At 44.1% G+C, this 23,638-nt stretch overlaps 1 long non-coding RNA gene across 1 annotated transcript; it reads right to left on the bottom strand.

The window, feature by feature from the left end:
* Positions 1 to 944: 944 nt before the first annotated feature.
* On the bottom strand, positions 945 to 22,860 carry LOC114813137. Its single transcript, XR_003760749.2, has 3 exons — positions 22,744 to 22,860; positions 14,539 to 14,649; positions 945 to 1,066 (listed from the first exon to the last, which is right to left on the bottom strand). It is a non-coding gene; the product is annotated as an uncharacterized LOC114813137 (long non-coding RNA).
* Between the last annotated feature and the right edge of the window lie 778 nt (positions 22,861 to 23,638).

Raw genomic sequence — 23,638 nt, 5'->3', positions numbered from 1 at the left:
CTGTGCCTGACCTGACTGTACGGTATCTACTCAAGCACTTAACAGCAATAATAATGATTATAATAATATTATTAATAATAATTGTGGTATTTTATATTGTACTCTCCCAAGCGCTTAGGACAGTGCTTTGCACACAGTAAGTGCTCAATAAATACAATTGAATGAATATTTGTTAAGTGTTGACTGTGTGCCAGGCTCTGGACTAAGCGCTGGGGTGAATAGAAGTAAATCAGGTTGGACACAGTCCCTGTCCCACATGGGGCTCACAGTTTTAATCCACAGTTTACGGATGAGGGAACTGAGGCACGGAGAAGTGAAGTGACTTACCCAAGGTTACACAGCAGACAAATGGTGGAGCCGGGATTAGAACACAAGTCCTTCTGACTCCCAGGCTGGTGCTCTATCCACTATCCCATAGTAAGCACTTGACAAATGCCACTACTATTAATATTATTATTATGAGGGCTATCATCACACTGTTGTCAGTTCATATATCCTTTTGTACTAGTGTGAGAGGCAGCACTCTGCAATGGATAGACCTCTGGCCTCACCCAGTTTAGTTCTCAGGTTTAGTTTTTTCATTCAAACTTGAGGACAAATTTAGTAGAGAGAGGATCCTTCGAAGTGTACAACCTTTTAAATTGGGTGCTGCCTCATTGCTTGGGTGAATAACTCCTGGCTTCCAGTTTCTTTCTCTTTGTAAGGGCTTAGCACAGTGCTCTGCACACAATAAGCGCTCAATAAATATGATTGAATGAATGATTACTTCGCCTTTTCTCCATACAGTGACTTCTTTTAAGAGAAAATTCTGGCCCTGAACACTAGCAGGAAAGGTCAATCCAGGCAAATTATTTACAAGGACTCAGATTTGCATTCAAGAAGAAAAAATGATTTATAGCTGAGAAATTATATATTTTCTCGAACTTACATCTTAGCATGTTATTTTGAGGAAAATACATTCTTCTGGGCCTGGTTTTACTGGATGAATATAGGTTGAATGCTCAAAATATCTTGGTGGGTCTGCTGGTTTCCAGCAGTCTTTCACTTCTTGTGGTCTTCTGCAAAACTGGAAAAGCGGTAGAGTGAATTTAATAAAGGAACTAGCAAAGAAGGAAGTTGGGATATTCACCTTTAACAAGTATGGATGCTTGTTTCTCTTTGAATATTGTGTTTTTCACACTTTGGCTATTGCAATAGGTTAAATAAAAAGGACCCATCTGAGGTCTCTCAGTCCAGCTGGCACATTTCGCTCCTCTAATGCTAACCTTTTCACTCTTATCTCAATATCTCATCTATCTCACCGCCTACCTATCACCCACCTCCTGCCTCTGGCCTGGAATGCCCTCCCTTCTCATATCTGACAATTACTCTCTCCTTCTTCAAAGCCTTATCAAGGCACATCTCCTCCAAGAAGCCTTCCCTGACTAAGACATTCTTTCCTCTTCTCCCACTCCCTTCTGCCTCGCCCTGACTTGCTCCCTTTATTCATTCCTCCTCAGAGCCCCACAGCACTTAGGTACATATACATAATCGATTTATTTATATTAATGTCTGTGTCCCCTTCTAGGCTATAAATTCGTTGTGGGCAGGGAATATATCTGTTTATTGTTATAATGTAATCTCCCAAGCCCTTAGTAAAGTGCTCTGCTCTCGATAAGTGTTGAATAAATACTGACTGACTGCCTGATGCTGATAATAATGATAATAATAATAATGTTGGTATTTGTTAAGTGCTCACTATGTGCCAAGCACTGTTCTCAGCTCTGGGGTAGATACAAGGTAATCAGGTTGTCCCACGTGGGGCTCACACTCTTAAACTCCATTTTACATGTGAGATAATTGAGCCACAGAGAAGTTAAGTGACTTGCCCAAGGTCACACAGCTGACAAGTGGCAGAGCCGGGATTAGAACTCATGACCGCTGACTCCCAAGCCCATGCTCTTTCCACTAGCCACGCTGCTTCTCTAATTCTTGTAATTCTCTGGTAATTACGACCACCAGCCCTTTAGACTGATAATCGATATTAGGAACCGGCATTCTGTCCCAAGAAAACTGAAGTAAAAAGTTGCATTAGCATGACTTTTCAGTGCCAAACTTAGCTTGCGTTTCATTTAATATTGCATTTTTCAAATTTTGGCTATTGCAATAGATTAAATAAAAGGACCCATCTAAATCCTCTCAGTCCGATGCTGATAATTACAACTAGCAGCCCTTCAGAATGATAATCCATTCTGGTCTCAGGCCATGTTCATAGTAGGAACAGGTATTTTGCCTAGAGGAAACTGAAGTAAAAAGTTGTATTTTAGCTTGACTTTTCAGTGCCCAATTTAGCCACGAAGCGTTTAGGCTATTTAGATACCGCTATCATCAGGGAGGTATCACCACTTGTCCCAAGCTCTTGGCTAGCCCCAGAACCCCCAGTAAATGGCTTTTCCATTCTTCATTCCTATCCCCAGATCCACTCTTATGCTTGGTGGCCTCAGGGATGTCCCCATGGTCCAGAAAGGCCAGTAGTGGTCTCAGGAGGGAGGGCAGAGCTCCTGGCTCTCCCAATCAGACACCTAGGCTCTCTTCATGGACATTTTTCTGTGAGCTCAACCTAAAATTTCCTTGGTGAATTGTGACAAAAAAATACCAGTTGCCAATTCCTGTTTTATTACCTGGAAAATGGGGCTTAAACTACAAAAATTTTAAAACTGCAATTGTCATCTTGTCAGACTTTTTGGATTCTTGTCAAACTCTCATCCCATTCACCAAAGGCACCACCTCAGGGTTGTCTATTTCTTCAGAGCGCCCCTGAGACGCTACTCATTCAACCTCTGTAGGCCCAACACAAGTAAATGAGAGCTGAAAAAACAACTTGACTTCAATTACCTAGATATTTCAGGCCAAAAACTACCATCCACCTTAATTTAAAATGAAGTACAGTTTTTGAGCCTGAATATTATAAGTAGTTCATTCATTACTAAGTGCTTGAAAGAGTAAAATACATTAATAAACTGATACATTCCCTGCCCACACGAGCTTACAGTCTAGAGGAGTAGGGACCGACATCAATACAAATAAATAAAATTACAGATATGGACATAGGTGCTGTGGGGCTCGGAGGGGGGAAGAGCAACATGTAAAGGTCCAGACAAATGAAACAATTCAATAATGCCTTTCGTAGACTGTTAGTTCTCATCCAGTCTTTAATTTCATCCTGTTCTACTAAACATGTGATTCTAGTACAGGATTTGAATATAACACGGGGAATAACTGGGGTATTTTCTTCCCACAACTCAACTGTGTGCTCTGATGGAAAATTGGTCACAATAGATTTAGTATCAAGAAATGACCACATTCAGGAACATGGCGTTGGCCAAGGTATGAATTTTCTAAAATTCCTAGCTTCTATTTCTGCCTTTCTGTACTAAACTGTTCAATCGTTTTGTGATTTTTGCGACTTTACAGTGTTCAATTGAGTAAAATGACAACGGTATAGAGTGAAAAACATTCAGGGTAAAATAATTTTTTTTTTCCTCAAAATTTTCCCAAGAAAATATCCTCGCCCTGGGCAGATATGGCCACTAAAGATTTCATTCATTCATTCAATAGTATTTATTGAGCGCTTACTATGTGCAGAGCACTGTACTAAGTGCTTGGAATGTACAAATCGGCAACAGATAGAGACAGTCCCTGACCTTTGATGGGCTTACAGTCTAATCGGGGGAGACAGACAAAAACAATAGCAATAAATAGAATCAAGGGGATGAACATCTCATTAAAACAATAGCAAATAAATAGAATCAAGGTGATGTACATGTCATTAACAAAATAAATAGAGTAATGAAAATATATACAGTTGAGCGGACGAGTACAGTGCTGAAGGGAGGGGAAGGGAGAGGGGGAGGAGCAGAGGGAAAGCGGGGAAAGGAGGGTTTAGCTGAGGGGAGGTGGAGGGGGGTAGAGGAGGAGCAGAGGGAAAAGGGGGAGCTTAGTCTGGGAAGGCCTCTTGGAGGAGGTGAGGTGAGGTTTCAGTGCTGATGAGGTCTAATGTGGAAGCAGCAAGACCTTTTTCTGTATGGGCAGGTAACGTGTCTACCAACTCTGTTACTATGTAATCTCCCAAGTGCTTAGTACAGTGCTCTGCCCACAGTAAATGCTCAATAAATACCATTGATTGATTGGCGGAAATTTTTGGCAAGGCCAGATAGAAAAGAAAACTCAGTGTGTGTCCTGGCTTTAAAGAATTTACTCCCTGAAGATGTCCAGAGACAATGCAAGCCAAAGTCCTTGAAGAGTTCAGGCAATGACACCAGCTGGGCAGCTCAATGGGGCTGAATATGACTTTCCCACCACTGTGGATGGCACTACCATCTTTCCCATCTCACAAGCCCACAACCTTGGTGTCATCCTTGACTCTGCTCTCTCATTTACCCCAAACATCCAATCCATCACCAAAACCTGCCGGTCTCACCTTCACGACATCGCCAAGCTCTGCCCTTTCCTCTCCATCCAAATTGCCAACACATTAGTACAGTCACTCATCATATCCCGACTGGGTTACTGCATCAGCATCTTTTCTGATCTCTCAACCTCCTGTCTCTCCCAACTTCAGTCTATACTTCACTCCGCTGCCCGGATTATCCTTCTACAGAAATGTTCTGAGCATGTCACTCACCTCCTCAAAAATCTCCAGTGGTTGCCTATCAACCTCCATATCAAACAAAAACTCTTTACTATTGGCTTCAAAGCTCTCCATCCTCTTGCCTTCTCCTATCTCACCTCCCTTCTCTCCTTCTACATCCCAGCCCACACACTCTGCTCTTCTGGTGCTAACCTTCTCACTATGCTCGTACTTGCCTGTCCCGCCATCGACCCCTGGTCCACATTCTGGCCTGGAATGCCCTCCCTCCTCAAATCTGCCAAACAATCACATTCCCCTCCCTCCCCCTGCCTTCAGAGCCTTCACCTCTGCCAAAGGACCTTCCCAGATTAAGCCCCTCTTTTTCTCAGCTCCTCCTCCCCTCCCCATAGCTCCAGCTCTATCTCTCTCCCTGCCCCACAACACTTGAACATATATGTACACATCTATAATTCTATTTATTTATATAAATGCCTGTTTACTTGTTTTGATGTATATATACCTATAAATCTATTTAAACAGATGCCACTGATGTCTATTTACTTGTTTTGATGTCTGACTTCCCACTTCTAGACTGTAAGCCCATTGTGGGCAGGGATTGTCTCTACTGCTAAATTGTACTTTCCAAGGGCTTAGTACAGTGCTCTGCACACAGTAAGCGCTCAGCAAAAATGATTGTATGAATGAAAGAATGAGTCAAGATGAGGGTCCAGGTTTTACCCTCCGTGGGCAAGGCTCTGCTTCCTGTCTTTGGAGAGGGGCAGGGTTTCCTTTGCTCCTGTCCCTTTCTGGGATTGGGTTAGAGTTTCTTATTCACCCAACTTTGCTTCAGAGCCTGGCAAGGACTTTGGGTTAAGGAAGAGGGAATCCTAACACCTTCGGTGAGCTCCAAGGCCAAGGAGGGAGCTCTCGATAACCTACTAGGCTTTTGAGTTCCCAATAGGTTCTGAGGTTGGGATTTTTCTCTTCCCCCAACAGCCTCTGAGGTCAGCTAGTGCTTTCTAGGCTTCCACTGGAGTTCTTCCCCAGAGTTCTTCCCCAGTCCTCAAAGGAATTTCTCCTGCACACTCCAGTCAATGTCTGCCCCCGACCCCATACTCCAAATGCAAAGCTGGTACTCTTTAGTACAAAGCCAGTGTCCTGTCCTTGAATCTATTCTTCCAAGTGCTTAGCACAGTGCTCTGCCACAAAGTAAGCAGTCACTAAGTACCACTGATTGAGTGATCGAACTAAAGATGTGCAAACGGGAGAACAATACATCAAAGTCCTTAGTTCAGAAGGTTACAAGGTTACAACCAGCTCTAAGCCCCCCTGAACTGCCAACTTCTCAGTGAACTACAACAGCTCATTAATGCTCTCCATGAAGTCTAGAAGGGGTGGGAATGGAGAGATGACCTGGATTAGGAATTCCAAGTATCTCCTAATTACAGTTTTAATGTTCCAGCTGTTATTAGTAATTACTTTTAACTGGCCAACAACCTCCTACTTTTATTCAGCTAAGAGAAAAGCAGGGGTCCTTCCGGAGAGGAAGACTGAAATGAGATGGAAGACAACCTCGATTTGACTCTCAGTAATGCTTAAAATTGTCCAAGGCCATAACTCAAAGTAGTAAAAACAGAGTCCCACGGATAGGAAAAATAGTATGCATTGATTCCAGTGTTTAAGAGACTGCAGATCAGAATATAGTTCTTTACAAACAGGTTGCAATAGGTAACATCGGTTACGCTGACAGTGGCAGGTTTACTACTGCTCAGATCCCCAAATACTGTGCAAGTGTTAATTAACCCCGGCAACACCCATACATGGTATTATGATTCCCATGTTTAGCCTGGGAAACTGAAACTAGGAAAGATTGAGCAACCTAACGAACAGTGGCTGGCAGAGTGAGCTAGTGGAAAGAACACAGCCCTGGGAATCGGAGGACCTGAATTCTAATCCCAATTCCATCGCTTGCCTGTTTCGTGGCCTTGGGTGAGTCACTTAACCTCTCTGTACCTCAGTTTCCTAATCTGTAAAATGAGGATTCAATGCCTGTTCTCCTTCCTATTCAGTGGTAAACCCCATGTGGAACAGAGATAGTCACATGATTAACGAGGAGAAGGAGCATGGCTTAGTGGATAGTGCATGGGCCTGGGAGTCAGGAGATCATGGGTTCTAATGCCGGCTACACCACTTGTCTGCTGTGTGACCTTAGACGTGACACTTCACTTTTCTGGACCTCAGTTCCCTCATCTTTAAATGGGGATTGGGACTGTGAGCCCCAAGTGGGACAGAGACTGTGTCTAACTCGACTTACCTGTATCTACCCCAGGGCTTAGTTCAGTGGAGAGCATATAGTAAGCGCTTAACAAATACCATCATCATTATCATTATTCTTAATATGATTAATTTGTATCAACCTCAACGCTTAAAATAATGCTTGACACATAGGAAGCATTTAGCTAATACAATAGTAGAAATAATAATAACTTGTATCTGTTAAATGAGTAGTACAATCAAGACAAGGATTAAATTACTTTCCTGCCGCTTCAGCTACAAATACTTGGCAGTCGCAGGTTTCATCTTCTCCAGTTCACCTCAGCTCACAATCATCTAACACTCTCAGGTCTGACTTCAGATGGAAAATGAAAATGCCGGGCAGTGGAAGATAGCCACACGGGATCTTCCCCAAATGTTGGGGGGAGGGAGGCGCTTTCTAAGATGGTGGTCAACCGACCCTTCTCCAAGATGGTGGCCATTTGACTTTTCTCAGAGAGGGTGGTATAGCTGCCCTTCACAAAGGGGGTGGTGGAATGGAAACAACTTGTGTGGCAGAGCACTGTGCTAAGCACTTGGAAGAATAAATTAAAGGACAGGACACTGGCTTGGAACTAAGGGGTGGCAGCTTTGCATTTAGAGTATTGGGGGGTGGCAGGGGGCAGACACTGAGTGGAGTGTATAGAAGGAAGTGCTTTGAGGGCTTGGGAAGAGTTCTGAAGAGGTGTGGCCTCAAACCTCTCCTCTCCTCCAGTGGAAGCTCAGAAAGCACTAGCTGACCTCAGAGGCTGTTGGGGGAGAGAAAAATCCCAACCTCAGAGCCTACCGGGAACTCAAAAGCCTCGTAAGCGTATCAAGAGTTCCCACCTTGGCCTTGGGGAGACAGTTGGGATCTCAGAGCAGAGTTCAAGCACTTAATACAATGCTCTGAACACAACAGGCACTCAGTAAATACCAGTGATGGATTGATTGATAGTTGCGGCAAGACTGGGCAAAATAGGGCCCGCAGAGTCCAGACTGGCAGTTTTTAAGAGATGGCTCCTGGCTCTCCATGTGGATCCATCCAGATACGGTTGTTGGGTCGGATGGTCCTGCTTGCTGGGGCCATGGTTGTGACTATAAACTCACAAGGAGCCTGAAATTCTGCTTCTCTAGTCACAGTACCCTACTGAGCTCTAATTTTGTCTTTAGGTTGTCTTAGTGTCTTGTTTCTTCTCTCGTTATGTATCGCTCCATTACCCTCTCCCTTATGTTAATTTTTGATGGTGAACTCTCTGAGGGACAGGGACTGTGTCTAATTCCCTCCTGAGTAATTTTTTCCCAGTGCTCAGTAATAATAAAAATAATAATGTTGGTATTTGTTAAGCGCTTACTATGTGCTGAGCACTGTTCTAAGCACTGGGGGAGATACAGGGTCATCAGGTCATCCCACGTGAGGCTCACAGTTAATCCTCATTTTACAGATGAAGTAACTGAGGCACAGAGAAGTTAAGTGACTTGCCCACAGTCACACAGCTGACAAGTGGCAGAGCCGGCATTCGAACCCATGACCTCTGACTCCGAAGCCCAGGCTCTTTCCATTGAGCCACGCTGCTTCCCTGCATGCTTCAGTACAATCCCCTGTAAACAGTGAGTGCTTAGTAAATACCGTTACTACCGAAACTACTACTATTTGCTGCCTTCTAGCACAGAGTAAGAGCTCAGTAAATACCACTGACTGATTCAAAGCTTTCACCCTGACAGAGGGCTGGCTTCCTCCTGATGCAGCTGCTGGTACCCCTTTGGGCCAAAGTCAACAGAGGACAGGGCGGAAGTGGAAGAAAGAGGCAAAAGGAGCTTTTGTTTGTGTGGGAGACAATGGGAAGCTATTGGAGAGGGTTTTTTTTTGCCGGGGGGGGGGCGTTTTTGTTTTTGCACAGAGGAATGATTACAGAAAAGTGATCCAAAAAGCTGAATATAAGCTAGATGTAATTTCAGTGGAGGGTTGCTTCGATTGTGTTTTTCTTTTTGCTAATATGTCAGAGCCAGTTGTTTGATCTTGCACTGTTCTCTCTTCCTCTACTTAAAATGCTCAGGACCCTTATTTCCCCTGAAGTCCTCTCTCAGAGAATTCCTGGGTCTCAGTAGTTTTTATGCACAGAGTATGTAAATGGATTGATAAAAGGGGACTGAGCTTCCCCTTTTCCCTCTGCTCCCTCTGCTCCCTCCCCACTCCACCTCTCTTCAGCTAAGCCCCCTTTCCCTCTGCTCCGCCCCCTCTCCCTTCCCCTCAGCACTGTGCTCATTTATATATATATTTTTAGTACCCTATTTATTTTGTTAATGAGGCTTACATCCCCTTGATTCTATTTATCGTGATGATGTTGTCTTGTTTTTGTCAGTCTGTCTCCCCCTATTAGACTGTGAGCCCGTCATTGGGCCAGGATTGTCTCTATCCGTTGGAATTGTACATTCCAAGAGCTTAGTACAGTGCTCTGCACATAGAAGTGCTCAATAAATACTATTGAATGAATGAATGAATATACAAACACGTAGACTACTAATTATGTAATACTAATACGTAAATACTAATGAGAAGCAGCATGGCTAGAAGACAGAGCACAGGCCTGGGTTCTAATCCCGGGTCTGCCACATGTCTGCAGTGGGACCTTGGGCAAGTCACTTCTCTGTGCCTCAGTTCCCTCCTCCTTAAAATGAAGATTAAGACTGGAAGCTTTATCCAACCTGATTATCTTTTATCTACTCCAAGGCTTAGTTTAGTGCCTGGCACATAGTAAATTCTTAACAAATGCTATAAAGAAAAAGAAGCACTTAACAATAATAATAATAATAATGTTGGTATTTGTTAAGCGCTTACTATGTGCCAAGCACTGTTCTAAGCGCTGGGGTAGATACAGGGCAATTAGATTGTCCCACGTGAGGCTCACAGTCTTAATCTCCATTTTACAGATGAGGTAACTGAGGCACCAAGAAGTTAAGTAACTTGCCCAAAGTCACTGAGCTGACAGGTGGTGGAGCCAGGATTAGAACCCATGACCTCTGATTCCTCAACCCGTGTTCTTTTCACTGAGCCATGCTGGTAACGGATTACAAAAGCAGTCACACCGAGATGCAAGGACATGCATTTAATCGGAATTTGGCTTTCTAGTTCCTCAAGAAAGAAAATTGTTTGTTAATATCCGTTATTTTCTGTTGAGGGTGTGAAAGTGTTATTTGCTATTTTCTTTTTCTTTCTGAAAACTTCTTCCTATTACTCTGCTCATCTAACTTCCTAACCTTTCACGTCTATTCCTCGAGCTACTTTTACTTGTTCCTAAAATGCCAGCCTAAAATAAGCAATCACGCCGAAAAGGATCCAGACTTAAAAGAAAACATGAGGACCCACTCAGTATGCTAAATTTTCCGTGTGTCTCCATAATCCTGTTTCACTTTCACCATTTCTCCATCCAATTCGAATAGATATATAAAATGTACCGAAATATTTTCACCGTCTCCCTGTTTCACTGAAACAGACATTCTGTGAATTTTAATAATTTTAATAATGGTAGCTCACTATGTGTCAAGCACTGTTCTAAGCACTGGGGTAGATTCAATCCATCATATTCATTGAATGCTTACTGTGTGCAGAACACTATTAAACTCTTGGAAATGTGGCTTAGTGTAAAGACCCCGGGCTAGAGAGTCAGAGGTCATGGGTTCTAATCCCTGCTCTGCCACTTGTCAGCTGTGTGACTTTGGTCAGGTCACTTAACTTCTCTGGACCTCAGTTCCCTCATCTGTAAAATGGGGATTAAGTCTGTGAGCTCCACATGGAACAACCTGATTGCCTCGTATCTACTCCAGCGCGTAGAACAGTGCTTGGCACATAATAAGCACTTAATTAATAATCATCATTATTAATTAGGTAGGACACAGTCCCTGTCCCAAATGGGGTGCAAAATCTAAATAGAAGGGAAAACAGGTATTGAATTCCCATTTTGCAAGTGAGGAAATTGAGGCACAGAGAAGTTGAGTCATTTGCCCAAGGTTACGCAGCAGGAAAGTAGCAGAGCCAGAACTCAGGTTCTCTGACTCCCAGAGTCTCGTTTTTCTACAAGGCCATGAAGCTTATTCTACTTGAAATTTTGACAGAAAATTTTAACTGAAATAAATAGAACTAATCAATCAACCAGTGACTTAAATGCGTTGATCCAAAACTCCCAATGTCTATAGTCTATTACATTCTTATACTAAAGGACCCACATCCCCTTTCTGGTTTGGGGAGAGAAAAGGAGGGCGACAGATACAGAGGGTTTATACCGTGGCAAAATCTTTGGCCTTTTGCTGATCTGGAGTTATGGCCACACATCTGAAGCTTTACTGTAAAATAATTCACATGCAGATAAGGAAGTAGGAACTAAAACAAGTGTACATTTTGTGTGCCCAAGTAATAATAATAATAATAATAATGTTCGTATTTGTTAACCACTTACTATGTGCAGAGCACTGGTCTAAGTGTGGGGGTAGATACAGGGTCATCAGGTTGTCCCACGTAAGGCTCACAGTCAATCCCCCTTTTACAGATGAGATAACTGAGGCACAGAGAAGTTAAGTGACTTGCCCACAGTCACACAGCTGACCAGTGGCAGAGCCGGAATTCGAACCCATGACCCCCGATTCCCAAGCCCGGGCTCTTTCCACTGAGCCTCGCTGCTTCTCTCTGTGAAGCAAGTGTGAATTTTGACAGATAGGCAGGCAAAAATCAGAAGACGCCAAGCTTTAGACTAAAGTAAACGTTGATAACCTGGATTTCCCTAGAGATTTTCCCCAGTCTGCATTCCAGAATGATTAGGAGGCCCAAGTGTGCATTTAAATTAGTGCATTTACAATTTGCTCACTGTTACAAAGATTACTCTCAAGCATTCTTCAATTTTAAAAATCATTTCTCCCCTTCAAGGTTTAAGGCTTGAAGGTTCTATTCTTCATTGTTCCTTCCCAGACTGTAATAGTAATAATAATAAATAACTATGGTATTTGTTAAGCGGCTTACTATGTGCCAGGCACTGTACTAAGCGCTGAGGTGGATATAAGCAAATTGAATTGGACTCAGTCGTAGGTTCCACTTGGGTCTCACAGTCTCAATCCCCATTTTACAGATAAGGTAACTGAGGCACAGAGAAGTGAAGTGACTTGCTCAAGGTCATACAGCAGACAAGTGGTGGAGTCAGAATTAGAGCCCATGATCTTCTAAACCCAGGCCGGTGCTCTACTATTTATTGTTATATTGTACTCTCCCAAGCACTTAGTACAGTGTTCTGCACACAGTAAGCGCTCAATAAATATGACTGACTGACTGACTGGTTGGGACCCCCCTATACCTGACTGAACTGGAGGCTGGGCCTAGACAGATAAAGTCTGGGCTGGAAGGGGATAGAAAGGGGTGGGTAGTTAGGGACCCCCAGAAACCCTTCTTAGGCCCCAGTGTGGAGAGCACGGGACTAAATACTGTCAGGGTCACCCACTGGACATTGTACTTCACAGGCCTTTCTCTGCTGCCAGTGACATATTTGGTTTCCATTTCCAGTTTGGTTAACCCCACCTACATTCTATGCTTAATTCAAAGAGGGCAGGAGAAGCCTGAAAATTCAGGAGTTCAGCCACTCCAAATGTTTCCAAACCTTGCTGACTCAAACTTGCCAGATTCCAATCAGGGAAATTACACCAAAGACATACTTTGCCAAAGAAAAGCTTACAGCGGGAAAGCAGAGCTGGGAATACCTGGAACAGGGAGAAGAAAGTAATTAAAGACTTCCAGAACAAAAAAAAAAAAAACCCAAAATCTTTCAATTGCTTTTTTTTCCTCTTGAGCAGCCTATTTGAGGACAAGGCACAGATTCCTAGAGGGATGCTCTGGCCTGATCAGAAACATTGCAAACTGATGCTAATCTTTGCAGGCTCATGTCAAACATTCAATCAATCACTGATATTTACTGAGTGCTTACAGTGTGCAGAGCACTGTTCTATATGTACTTGGGAGAATACAGCAGGGTTGGTAGGCACATTCCCCAGGGAGTTTACACTCTAGAGGGGGAGACAGATATTAATAAAATAAATAAACACGGACCCGTACTGAAGTGCTGTGGAGCTGAGGATGGGGTGGATATCGAGATCTTAAAGATATAGTTTCAAGTGACTAGGCAATGCAGAAGGGAGCAGAGAAACAGCGGAGTGGCTCAGTGGAAAGAGCACGGGCTTGGGAGTCTGAGTTCACGGGTTCGAATTCCGGCTCTGCCACTTGTCAGCTGACTGTGGGCAAGTCACTTAACTTCTCTGTGCCTCAGTTACCTCATCTGTAAAATGGGGATTAAAACTGTGAGCCTCACATGGGACAACCTGATTACCCTGTATCTCCCCCAGCGCTTAGAACAGTTCTCTGCACATAGTAAGCGCTTAGCAAATACCAACATTATTATTATTATTATTATTAATAAGGGAGGAGATGTCCCCATTAAAGATGAAGACAGCCCCCAGATTTCTCTCTTCCGAGGAAGATGGTTGCTTTCCGTGGCTTCTGGCCGACTACTAAGATTGTCATCCTCTTGGGAAAAGCTGGGTGCTTCAGCCCAACCATGAAAAGTCCGAAGCCGATGAGCCCCAGGGGACACTGGGAAGTAGCATCCTTTGCTTTTCTACATGCTAATTATATGGACTTGTAGTCCCTGAGGAAAACCAAAAACAACAAAAGTCAGTGTCCAATTAAAGTCAGCCAAGCCCTGGATCCCTCTTGAGAAGCCTTCTGTGTCAAGTATATGTGGGCTGGAAAAGGGCAGGAAACTTGTCTACTAAGTTGGTTATACTGTGATCATAATTACAATTATGGTGTTTGTTAAGTGCTTACTCTATGCCAAGCACTGTTCTAAGCACTGGGGTAATAATAATAATAATAATAACGATGATGTGCCAGGCATTGTTCCGAGCACTGGGGTAGATACAAGGTGATCAGGTTGTCCCACGTGGGGCTCACAGTCTTCACCCCCATTTTCCAGATGAGGTAACTGAGGCACAGAGAAGTGAAGTGACTTGCCTAAGGTCACACAGCAGACAAGTGGCAGAGCTGAGATTAGAACCCAAGTCTTCTGACTCCCAAGCCCCATGCTCTTTCCACTAAGCCACGCTCCTTCTCGAATCTCATCCTTGTTCTCTCTCAAGCGCTTAGTACTGTGCTCCTGCACCCAATAAGTCCTCAATAAATACAATTGACTGAAAAGATTTTTTTGTTAAAAAAGGATTTGCTGTTCACTTGAAAAGTCAGTCATTTTAAATACAAAAAATTTATCAATCAATCAGTCAATAGATCAATGGTATTTATTGAGTGCTTACTCTATGCAGAGCATCACATAAAGCACTTGGGAAGGTACAGTACGTGGAGTTGGTAGAGGTGATCACTGCCTACAAGGAATTTACAGTCTTGAAAGCAAACTGATTCTATTGTCATATAAAATATCTTTGATCTTAATTATTGGGTGTTTCTGATAATGCCAGACAAGCCAGTCAGCAGATAAATCTAATTACTTTTAAAACTGCATCCCCAGGTCCTTAAACCAGGGAAACCAAAAGGAACAACATTTTGGAAGAGAAAAAAATGAACAGAAAGAGCATCCCTTCGGAATCGTCACCTTCGGTGTCGAAGTTTCAGTCTTCATAACGTATCTGCAGGTCAACCCGCTGCAGTCCAGCCATCAGTCCAACTCAGCCAGGTGGAGATGGATCTGCTGGAATCCAATGCCCTGAGCAGAGAGAACACTGGGATGAGAGGATTGACCAACCTTTGCCCTTTTGTTCCACCAAATCCTACTCTTCCTTTCCAGTGCATAGAAGAATATGCCCTTGTTTGCAGGGAATAAAACACAGAAGCTTCATTTGTTAATAGTTTTTAACCACCAGGCATTTTATGTGCTTTGCTGCATCTTGAGTAATTGTCTAATTGCGAATGTATTGGCATGTGATTTGAGGTCATCTGTTCATTCACTGGGACGGTACTAAAAGGATGTTTGTACAGTTTGGTACAGTTGATTTTTTTCAAAGATATCTATTTATCTGGACAAAAACCTCACCAGCATCAATGCTTTCAATTTCTGGAGCTTCTACTATCACCCCCTTTCCTCAGCTATAAACACGTGCCGGTCTTGTAAATTCATTTTTCAAATTGCCTATTTACTTTCCATGAGAGGACAGTGTAATGGATATGGATTTATTTTAAGTATTTCAATTGGCTTACATTAAATTGTTGGCAATCTTTTCTCAGGAGTGTGCAAACTAGTGTTTTTTACTTTATAATCCAATAAAAAACCTAAAATACATAATACAGGATAGCTTCTTTACTCCAATTGCTAAAAACCACTGTCTAAAATCCATCATACTATTAAATGGGATCAATATGTAAAAAGTAGAAGTTGTGTCTGTCACTCTAAGCCCGCCTCCGCCACTTGTCTGCTGTGTGACCTTGGGCAAGTCACCTCACTTCTCTGTGCCTCAGTTACCTCATCTGTAAAATAGAGATTGAGACTATGAGTCCCACGTGGGACAGTGAACTATATAATAATGATAATAATAATGATGGTATTTGTTAAGTGCTTACTATGTGCCAAGCACTGTTCTAAGCGTTGGGGTAGATACAAAGTAATCAGGTTGTCCCACATGGGGCTCACAGTCTTAAGCCTCATTTTACAGATGAGGTCACTGAGGCACAGAGAAGTTAAGCGCCTTGCCCAAGGTCACACAGCAGAAAAGTGGTGTATCTGGGATCAGAACCCATGTCCTCTGATTCCCAAGCCCGGACTCTTTCCACTAAACCACGCTGCTTCTCCAACCCAATTTTCCTGTATCCACCCCAGCACTTAAAACAGTGCTTGGCACTTAGTAAGCACTGCCACTTGTCAGCTGTGTGACTTTGGGCAAGTCACTTAACTTCTCTGTGCCTCAGTTCCCTCATCTATAAAATGGGGATTAAGACTGCGAGCCTCACGTGGGACAACCTGACCACCCTGTATCTACCCCCAGCGCTTAGAACAGTGCTCTGCACATAGTAAGCACTTAACAAATACCAGTATTATTATTAACAAATACCATAATCATTATTATTACCACTGAGCCTTCTGTTTGGCCCAGAACAGGTTTCTAAGGGGCAGTTGGCAGGAGCAGAAATGAGGGCAAGGAATTTTGGAAAGGAGGAGAAGGAGCAGCAGGGAAGAGGAGAGACCTGGGAGGCAGGCGGGTCAAGGCCCTCGAATCTCCAGCCATGTGGATTGCTCAGGGAAAGAAGGAGTGCTGAGCCATTGCCTGGGAGAGAGAGAGACAGCAGGAAGCAGGAACATTCATTCAATTGCATTTATTGAGCGCTTACTGTGCACAAAGCACTGAACTAAATGCTTGGGAGAATACAATAGAACAATAAACAGAAGCATTCCCTGCTCACTGTGAGCTAGGGACAGGGCAGAGTCAGTCAGTCAGTCGTATTTATTGAGTGCCTAGTGTGCAGAACATTATACTAAGTGCTTGGGAGAGTAGACTACAGTAAGATAACAGACAGACTCATCTATAGTCTAGAGGGGAAGACAGACATTATTATAAATAAATACATTACAGATATGGACATAAGTGCTGTGGGGTTGGGAGGGGGGCGGTCAGGAAAGTCTCAGTGTCATTCATTCATTCAATCGTATTTACTGAGTGCTTACTGTGTGCAGAACACTGTTCTAAGCACTTGGAATATACAATTTGGCAACAGATAGAGACAATCCCGGCCCAACAACAGGCTCACAGTCTAAAAGGGGGAGACAGACAGCAAAACGAAACAAGTAGATGGGCATCGATACCATCAAAATAAATAGAAACATAGATATGTACACATCATTAATAAAATAGAGTAATAAGGGGGAGACAGACAGCAAAACAAAACAAGTAGATGGGCATCAATACCATCAAAATAGATAAATAGAATCATAGATATATACACATCATTAATAAAATAGAGTAATAAATAATATATACCAATATCCACAAGTGCTATGGGGAGGGGAAGGGGGTAGAGGAGAGGGAGGAAGTAGGGGAGATGGGGAGGGAAGGAGGGGCAGAGGGAAAGGGAGGGCTCAGTCTGGGAAGGCCTTCTGGAGGAGGTGAGCTCTCAGTAGGCTTTGAAGAGGGGAAAGAGCTAGTTTGGCAGAGGTGAGGAGGGAAGGCATTCCAGGTCAGAGGTAGGACGTGGGCCAGGGGCCGATGGTGGGCCGATGGTGGGACAGGCGAGAACGAGGCACAGCGAGGAGGTTAGCGGCAGAGGAGCGGAGTGTATGGGCTGGGCTACACTCCGGAAGGAGAAAAGGGAGGTGAGGTAGGAGGCGGCCAGGTGAAGCTTCATGTGAAGGTTGATTGGCAACCACTGGAGGGTTTCGAGGAGGGGAGTGACATGCCCAGAGTGTTTCTGTAGAAATTGGGACAGAGGAGGGCAAAGAGTTCTTCCCTCAGTGATTGTGTGTGCGTGAGTGTGTGTGTGTGTGAGCATTCCTGCCTATGTGAGTGTACGCGAGCAGGTCTGTGTATGTATTCATTTCTGGTTCACAGTATGTGAGAATGTGTAGGTGTTCAGCATATGGAAAGGGAAGGGAATAATTGTAAAAACAAAAAGAGAAAAACTTCCTTAAAGAGAGGAATCAGCTGGAGAAGGCCCAGACTCAAGTAGCAGCTGGATACTTGTGCTATTTTTGCCAGAACACAGCTGCAGTGACAGGAATTGTAGCGGCAATCACCATTCCAAAACCGGGGTCGATGTTGGTACTGTCATTGCCACTGAGTCGGTCCCACCTCACTCAGGTCCGACGCTACCTTGGGCAAGCCCAGAGCCTGCTGCCTGATCCCACAGTTTCTCAAAGGAGAAGGGTCAGTCCGTCCTCCTTCTCCCCTACTCCCTTTCCCTCTCTTCCTCTTTCCCTCTTCATTCCCCTCCCTCCCTCTCCTTCTCTCTCTCTTTTCCTCTCCTTTCCCCCTCCTTCTTTCCCTCTCCCTCTCTCCCTCTCTCTACCCTTCTTTCTCTCCCCAGCTTGACGGGCTCCACTCTTAGTGCCCCCGGCCTGGTCAGAGTCCAAACCGTGGCACTGTCTGGGCCTCCGCTTCACAGCAGACACGGAAACAATTTTGCAATGGTTTACGCCACTTTTTTTTAGCAAATAAAAACCCACTGGAGCTAGAACTAACCAACCCTATAAACAAAGGAATTTCAAGCTAAAGCAGAGCAAAGAATTCAGAGGAGAAAATTCTTAACTAATGCTAGCAAGAAGGCTAAGTTTCCAAAATTAAATAATGCATATTTCTGCACAAAGCAGATTCTGCCTTTGCCTTAGCATGAACACCATCAGACAAGCAATATTTGTTCTGTATATAGAGATTGGTACTAAATATTTTAGATGTCACAATAGAGGTAAAAGACGGTCCAACAATCAATAAGTGGTATTTACTGAATGCTTACTGTGTGCAGAGCAGTGTACGAAACTCTTGGGAGAGAACAATGCAGTAGGGTTGGGAAACACGATCCCTGCCTCCAAAGAACTTATAAATAAATTGCAGATCGAGGAAACGGCTGAATATAAAAATACATACATAAGGTTTGTAGTGCTAGGCATAGGTTAAGTATCAAGGGGTTTAAGGGGTACATACCCATGGGCACAAAAGGGCACACAAATAGGGTGGGGGAAAAAAAGGGCCACGCCAGGGGGAGATGTAAGCAAGGGGTAGAAAGTGAGAGAGATATCGAGGTAGGGTGATTAGTCGGTTAGGTAGGAGGTAGAGAGCTGACTGAGTGCCTTAAAGTCCCTGGTAAGAAGTTTCTGTTTAATGCAGAGGTAGATGGGCAAATATTAGGGTTGTTTTTGAGGACTGGGGAGACATGGACTGATTTTTTTTTTTGGAAAAATGATATGAGCAGCCGAGTGAAGTATGCACTGGAGTGAAGAGAGACTGTAGGAATGGGGTTTAAGAGAGACCTAACAATCCTTGCCCGCACAAGAAGCTTACAGTCTAACGGGGTAGACGGACACAAATTATTTACTGATAGAACAGATAGTTCTTAAATAGAATACATAAATTGGCAATAACCTCAAGCGGATGACTATTGATTAGAATAGATTTTTAAAAAACTGAATGCCATTCATTTGGTTAAGTCAAAATATGTTAAATTAAAAGAAGGTTTGTTCTCAGTAGATCTCTTTGATTGGATTGGGACTTTGTCCAACTGGTAATTGGTTGTGGACTTCTCTGCACTGGCCACCTCAACCGTTTTTTAAAACTATGGTATTTGTTAAGCACTTACTCTGTGCTAACACCATTCTAAGCTCTGGGATAGGTACAAGTTAATTAGGTCGGGCAAAGTCCCTGTCCGAGTTGGTAAAGAATGCTGACACAAGGCAAATGTTGACAATGTGTAAATGCCTCCTGAAGGATCTTTGAACCTTTCAAATTATAGCTGATTTGTAAAGCCAAGGGCAAAAAACCCTTTCAGGGTGTTGAACTCACGGCTTGACTAGGTCCTGGATCAGAAGGGTCTCCAGAGAAGTAGCTCGGTTCAGCATAAAGGGCCTGGGTTTAGGAGTCGGAGGAGCCAGGAACTAATCCCTTTCCCCACTTTCCCTCTGCTCCTCCCCTTTTCCCTTCCCCTCCCCTCAGCACTGTGCTCATTTGTATATATTTTTATTACCCTATTTATTTTGTTAATGAGGTGTACACCCCCTTGATTCTATTTGTTGCTATTAAGTTGTCTTGTTTTTGTCCGTCTGTCTCTCCCGATTAGACTGTAAACCCATCATTGGGCAGGGACTGTCTCTATCTGTTGCCGAACTGTACATTCCAAGCGCTTAGTAGAGTGCTCTGCACATAGTAAGCGCTCAATAAATACTATTGAATGAATAATCCCGGCTCTGCCACTTGCCTACTGGGTGACCTGAGGCAAGACACTGCACTTCTCCGGGCCACACTTCACTTCTCGGGCCTCAGTCTCCTCAGCGGTACAATGGGAAGTCCATAGCTCCTCTAGACTGTAAGCTCATTGTGGGTAGGGAATGTGTCAGTTTATTGTTCTAGTGTCCTCTCCCAAGCACTTAGAACAGTGCTCTGCGCACAATAAGCGCTCAATAAATATGACTGACTCCTTGTCCCTCATGGGGCTCACAGTCTAAGACAAACTCAACTCAGGGGTCTGCAGGTGACTGGATGGATCATAGGTAGTAAAAAGATCTGAATGTTCCCTTAATGACCAGATGGATATGCCGGTGTAAAAGGGCGTTCAAAGGCAGGTTTAGTGATAGAGGTTTAAATATGTTGGTATGCATATTTACCAAAATACATTACAGTACAGTGGCCATTGTATTAGATTCCCTTGGCACCTAAAGATGCAACACTGAATGGGCCTGGTCAGCCCAGGAAAGCAGGAACTTTGAAAAAAATAATTATGGTATTTGTGAAGTACTTACTATATACCAGGCACTGTGCTAAACACTGGGGTAGATAATAATAATGTTGGTATTTGTTAAGCGCTTACTATGTGCAGAGCACTGTTCTAAGCGCTGGGGTAGATACAGGGTAATCAGGTTGTCCCACGTGAGGCTCACAGTTAATCCCCATTTTACAGATGAGGGAACTGAGGCCCAGAGAAGTGAAGTGATTTGCCCACAGTCACACAGCTGACAGGTGGCAGAGCCGGGAGTCGAACCCATGACCTCTGACTCCGAAGCCCAGGCTCTTTCCAATCATATCCCCATGCCCCACATCTCCATTTTACAGGTGAGGTAAATGAGGCGCAGAGAAGTGAAGTGACTTGCCCAAGGTCTCACAGCAGACAACTGGCAGAATTGGGATTAGAACCCAGGTTCTTCTGACTCCCAGGCCTGTGCACTAGGCCTTTGAGAAGGTGTCAGTAGGAACTACATTTGGGGCCTGAATCTGGCAGGTGCAACTCTAACATTAACAGAAGCAGCATGACCTAGTGGATAGAGCACGAGCCCGGGAGTCAGAGGACCTGGGTTCAAATCCTGACTCCACCACTTGTCTGTTTGGGTAAGTCACTTCACTTTTCCGGGCCTCAATTACCTCACTTGCAAAAGGGGGATCAAGACTGTGAGCCCCACCTGGAAAAGGGACTGTGTTCAACCCAATTTGCTTGAATCCACCACCGAGCTTAGTACAGTGCTTGGCACATTATGAGCGCTTAACAACCACCCCAGTCAACATCATCATTCCAACTGATTATTAGGAGAGGTTGCACCAGGCAGCCAGTCCACAGGCCATCTGGCAAGGAGAGGGGTGGAGAACGAAGGCTTTGAGTGGCAGTAAAGCATGAATTTAAAGCATGAATGGAATGGGGGGTCCTTCTGGGCGTACATTCTGGCTCCCAACAGTAATCTGATGGAAAGATCATTCAATCCGATCCTCTGTCCTTCCCATCCCATCTGCCTCTCACTTGTCTTGTTTTATGCTGCCAAGTTGTCTCCGATTCACGGGGACTCCATGGACACATCTCTCCCAGGACGCCCCACCTCCATCTGCAATCATTCTGGTAGTGTACCTATAGAGTTTTCTTGGTAAAAATATGAAAGTGGTTTACAATCACTTCCTTCTGCACAGTAAACATCAGTTCCCGCCCTTGACTTTCTTTCACGCCGCTGCTGCCCAGCACGGGTGAGATTTGACTTGTAGCAGATTGCCTTCTGCTTGCTAGCCACTGCCCAAGCTAGGAATGGAACGGGTAGGCCTCTGCTTGACTCTCCCTCCCATAGCCGAGGCTGGTAGAGGACTGGAAACTTTTCTGGTGCAAATCTGCCTCTGTACACAAAACAAATAAATGATGATGAAGGCTCATAAGCCTTATTTCCCATGAGGCGTGAGTGTTAGGAGTCTTGGGGTCCTGCGGCTCAACCTGGGCAAGTCTCCAAAGAAGAATCTAACTTTTGTCCTTGTCGCTGTGATAGCCCAGGCCAAATTTATTGCTGAGCATCTTGTCCTTTACCCGTGAGGAGGGCTGAGGGAATTCTCCATTCCTACCTCCTGTAAGGGTATGAGGACGTTTGAGATTTGGGGTCATTGCAGAAATGGTTGCTTCTGGTATGACCTTTTGGAACAAAGAAGTTATTCTTTGAGAGAAAATCAGAGGATTACATCTTTCTGGAAAGAGGCCAATTTGATAAGAATCTCTTGCACTGCTCTGGATATTTGATCAGTCATTGGGGTATTTGCTGTAAATGTGGACTGAAAAAGATCTACCCTTTAATACCAGACATAATGATAATATTTAAGTGCCAAGTGCTAAACATCGTTCTAAGCACTGGGGTAGATTCAGGGTAATCAGGTTGTCCCACGTGGGGCTCACGGTCTTAATCCCCGTTTTACAGATGAGGGAATTGAGGCACAGAGAGGTTAAGTGACTTCCCCAAAGTCACACAGCAGACAAGTTGGGGAGGTGGGATTAGAACCCACGTCCTCTGACTCCCAAGCCTGTGCCCTTTCCACTAAGCCACTCTGATAGGGAGAACAGTACAGAGAACGTCTACTCAAAGTTTTGTTAACGAGGGCTTCCCTCAAGCCCTAGGCTCCTGAATAATCAAGGACACTCGGAGTGGAGAGCTACCTGGGTCCCTTTGAGATGTCTATACACAGGGCTTTTTAAGTCGTCCATTTTGTCACTGAGCTAAGAGCTCTACTAGATTCAGAAAGCGAAGGAATGAAAATTTGTCATTTCATGCTAGAAGGGATTGAAAAACCACTCTACCACGTAGCAGTGTCCATCTGCAAGGGCAGGTTGTTGAACAATATTTAGTGAGAGAGAGAGCGCTCAGTGGACTCACCCATGAACCTGATTCTTCTCCCCGCAGATGCCCCTGAAGTTATTCTCGGAGCAGGATTCCAGCAGTGTCCACTTTGATCTGGTTCCTCTCTGTCTGTGCTGTGTGCTCTGGGAGAGGAAGCTGAACAGTGAACTCCCAGCTAACCTAGAAGAAAGGTTAGCAGCATGTGGGACAGGGACTATGTCTGACCTGAAAGTTTTGTATTCATTCATTCAATCGTATTTATTGAGTGCTTACTGTGTGCACAGCACTGTACTAAGCGCTTGGAATGTACAAATCAGCAACAGAGACAATCCCTGCCCAACAACGGGTTGTGTATCTACCCCAGTGATTAGTATAATAATAATAATGATGTTGGTATTTGTTAAGCGCTTACTATGTGCCAAGCACTGTTCTAAGCACTGGGGTAGATACAGGGTAATCAGGTTGTCCCACGTGAGGCTCACAGTTAATCCCCATTTTACAGATGAGGTAACTGAGGCACAGAGAAGTTAAGTGACTTGCCCACAGTCACACAGCTGACAAGTGGCAGAGCCGGGAGTCAAACCCATGACCTCTGACTCCAAAGCCCGGGCTCTTTCCACTAAGCCACGCTGCTTCTCCAATAGTATAGTACTAGACACATAGTAAACCCTTAACAAAGCAGCATGGAGTGGATAAAGCCCGGGCCTGGGAATCAGAAGGATCTGGGTTCTAATCCCTGCTCTGCCACATGTCCCCTGTGTGACCTTGGGCAAGTCACTTCACTTCCCTGGGCCTCAGTTACCTAATCTGTAAAATGGGGTTTAAGACTGTGAGCCCCATGTAATAATAATAATAATGATTATGGTATTTGTTAAGTGCTTACTATTTGCCAAGCACTGTTCTAAGTGCTGGGGTAGATACAGGGTCATCA

The sequence above is a fragment of the Ornithorhynchus anatinus genome, chromosome 7 (assembly GCF_004115215.2).
Source record: "Ornithorhynchus anatinus isolate Pmale09 chromosome 7, mOrnAna1.pri.v4, whole genome shotgun sequence".
NCBI classification, from domain to species: Eukaryota; Metazoa; Chordata; class Mammalia; order Monotremata; family Ornithorhynchidae; genus Ornithorhynchus; species Ornithorhynchus anatinus.
The sequence above is the reverse complement of the archived record's forward strand: the minus strand, read 5'-3'. Positions and strand labels throughout refer to the sequence as shown.